The sequence below is a fragment of the Rousettus aegyptiacus genome, unplaced genomic scaffold, assembly GCF_014176215.1.
Source record: "Rousettus aegyptiacus isolate mRouAeg1 unplaced genomic scaffold, mRouAeg1.p scaffold_m13_p_10, whole genome shotgun sequence".
Classification (NCBI taxonomy): Eukaryota; Metazoa; Chordata; class Mammalia; order Chiroptera; family Pteropodidae; genus Rousettus; species Rousettus aegyptiacus.
The window spans coordinates 19,631,719-19,635,318 of record NW_023416285.1 but is presented as its reverse complement, the minus strand read 5'-3'; the positions used below and the strand labels follow the sequence as shown (position 1 = coordinate 19,635,318).

The 3,600-nt window shown below is 32.7% G+C and overlaps 1 pseudogene; it reads left to right on the top strand.

The window, feature by feature from the left end:
* Positions 1–2,206: 2,206 nt before the first annotated feature.
* On the top strand, positions 2,207–2,325 carry LOC118609201 (annotated as a pseudogene).
* Positions 2,326–3,600: the final 1,275 nt, after the last annotated feature.

The window sequence follows — 3,600 nt, the reverse complement described above, 5'->3', positions numbered from 1 at the left end:
TGAACTGGCAGGGTAAACTAGACCACTAATGAAATTCCTGGAATATTTATCCTATCGCAAGAAGAAGCATAGCAAATGAAAGCCAGTTTGCTGGTGTTGAGATTGAGCGTGGCGGTAAAAATTAGCTCCTGTGGCCTCTTACTCATGCATTTCAATGTGTTTTATTAAGCTACTACAATGTTTGTGTACTGGACTATGCGCTGAAGATACATAGATGAAAAACATAGATGTGGTCTCAGCTGTCACATTGTTTACTCAAGTAAAATGCTCTCATTAAACGAGCAACACAACAAAGAGCAATAGTGCTTCAAAGGGAAAAACACAGGTTAAGTGTGGCAACATATTTTTAAATTTTTTTCTGTGAAAGTTATTGAGAGACACTTTTATTATATAAATAATGATCACATTAAACATATTCAATTATACATTAATAATAGGCAATGCATTTCTATACTGCAGTTCAAATATACAAACCTATTCTTTATTCCCTAGAATGAGTTTATCTTGCTGTAGAGTCCCATTGCTCTCATTATAAAATGAAAAGAAAATACATATATACATATGTATATACATATTTATATTTATATTATAATTTAGTCTGTACCAATTTAAAAACAGTTAATTCCAGTGTTCTTTCAAGTTAGCCAAAATTAACAGCCTCTGTTCAAAAATCACAAGTAGATTTAAAGTCTTAAGCATGCTTATGATATACTTTCATGAGTTTTTAAGAAAATCAATATTGTATGACAAAAATAAAATGCTTCTTGGAAAATGATTTCAAGAAAATTCATTACGTAACAGAAAATCAGCAGTTTGAGACACAGCAATTGTTATATGCATGAATTAAAATAATCGTGTTTGGATCCTACATTAGAACTAATTTTCCCTTTTTTTGGTTATCATTCAGGTGGGGCCCTTGGATGGCAAAGGCATATTATACACATGCTTTACAGTGACCAAAGGAATTCATAAATTGATGTAAATCTGATTATATTTCATAACATTATGAAGGATTCATATGTAAGATCCTTATCAATTTCCCCAGGGCTCTTAATGTCAACTTAAGTAAAATTAATTAGAACAACTATATTTTAGGAAAATTGAATCAATGAACAAAGACTACCACATATTTACAGGAAAAAGAGCAGATGAAAGCTGTTCCTAAGGAATAAAGAGAGTTTGAGTCAGTGGCAGATGTAGGAGGAGGAAAAAATAAAATAAAATTGTGACATCTGTAAAAATAGTTTTGGAAGAGGCATTTACACACTATGGATGAACAGCAATTTATTCCTAGAAAGCACTTGCTCCTGAGGTTGTGCAAATTCTTGCTTATGGATAAACTTAGTTATTGATGAATCAGATTGCTTTCGGGAATTTTATACTATTTGAATTGCTAAAAAATATCCTACTTATACATGCGAAGTCCATTTGCTTTATGGCATTACATCAGCCATAGGACATTTGGAGGCCAGTATCCTTAGAAACAAGGGCATCCTGGAAGTCAGATATTTTTAGGGCATCTCATCTCATTGTATAGATTTTGTGTAATATTTCTATTGGGGTTTATTTTTGGTATTTATTTATATTTCTTTCAGATCTGAAAGGATCCTAGGAAAAGATCAAGTTAATTAGCATTATCTTAATTCTTTCAGTAATCTACCTAAATCGAAGTTCTATTTTACCTCTAATAAAGTATCATATCTATTATCTCTATTTACTTATGCAATCAAGAGTTCTTGCCATTACACGCTTTAAAAAAGAGATTCTGCAATCTTTCTGACTCTATCCCCAAATTTAAAGAGGCATTTATTTACCTGTTGAATAATCCTCAGGTTCTCTGGGTACAGCATTTTCATTTTTGCTTACCTGCTGAAAAATCCTCAGGTTTCTCTGAGTACAGTGTTTTCATAATAATGAAGTTCTATCTCAAGGAAGTCCTGTCCTCTTCATTTACGAAGGGGGTCATCTTTGGAAATATCTTCTCCAATTTATGAAGAATAATCACAAACCTAGAATCAGAATGTAAAATAATGATTACAAAGCATTTTGTAATTTTCATTTTTTCTGGACTTCTGTAGAAAAAAAATAAATGAAATAAGAAAGAGAAGAGAAATGGACTTTAATATATTTTTAAGTCTGAGCTGATTTCAAGACTTGAGGGAGAAGTGGTGGTAAAGAAGAGAAAATGAAATTTTAAAGAAGGAAGGTCTATGGCCATGCCATCCTGAATAAGATGGATCCTGTCTGATCTTGGAAGCTAAGCAGTATTGGGCCTGGTTAGTACTTGGATGGGAAACCACCTAGGGAGACCAGGTGCTGTAGGCATAAAAAAATAAAAAATAAGGGATTGTAAACTGGCAAGGTCCTTGCAATCTATGATGTCAACCAAGGGTTGTCTCACCTAAAAAAATAAAATAAAATAAATTTAAAAAATAATAGGGCAATAAATGTAGAAAAGAAGTTATTAAAGATCAAAAAAGAAGCTCAAGGCTTTTGTTCCCATAAAGTAAATCTGTGTCAGAATAGAATGAATAGGTTGAAATAAAATTAAAATCAATAATAAAATATTAGAACTAGAAAGACCTTAAGAAACCTTTTGTGAAAATCCCATTATACAGATGAAAAACAAATCAAAGTTCAAAACACTTGATTTGCCTAAAGTCATATGACTATAAAAATTCTGAGCCATACTCATTTCTAAAACTAACAGAGATTATTAAAAGGAAGAATGAAAAAAGAAAAAGTAATATAACAAAAAGTTGATCTTAAGTCTTTGCTTCGTTTGGAGGCTCTCACACAGTTGTTTTGGGATGATTGAGACCCTACAGTCTTATTTCCTTAGCAAACAACAGAAAACCATTAAAAAAAAAAAAAAAAGATGTGAACTAAAGTGGTAGAAAAAAGAAAGGATAAACAAGGGCAGGAGAACTTGTTTTTGATAGCTTTTCCTTCGGGTACATCTCTCAGCAACCGCATGAGGAAAGGTGGCTGGGTCTGCATCAGAGTTCAGGTAGTTCTCCATTCTTCAGGCAACTCTATCTCAAAATATGTTTATGAGACCATTACCTCAAAATCACCAGAAAGGTGATCCACCTACTCCCGGGATTGGTTCAATAAAACCTAATCAAAATCTCTACGGATAGGACCTTGACTTCATAGGGATAGGCCCCTGCGATGTTTCACTCTATCACCACATAACTGTCTCCTTGAGGGCAGGGTGGGAATGTTGCTTCACTTAGTATCTGAGATACCTCATGCAGACCCTGGCCCTTAGGAGGTACTAGGTAAATATGTGATGGGTAAACGATTAACTTGAAAAATTACAAATAGTAAAACTTACTCAATTTCGGTGTTTTAAAAAATAATTAGAAATGTCAACAACTGGATATGAATGTTTCTGTCGTTGTTCTTTTTTCAAACAAAGGGTTGGCTTTTGCATATTTTTAAATTCCAGTTGCTGCTCTGGACTCTATAGACAGAAAGAAGTCAGTTTGGGCATAATAATGATATATTTCAAGGATATCAAGAATAGATGGTTAGAAACTTGTTTTTATTTTCAAAAGATATTAATCAAATTAGAAATTCATAAAAAACTAAGAG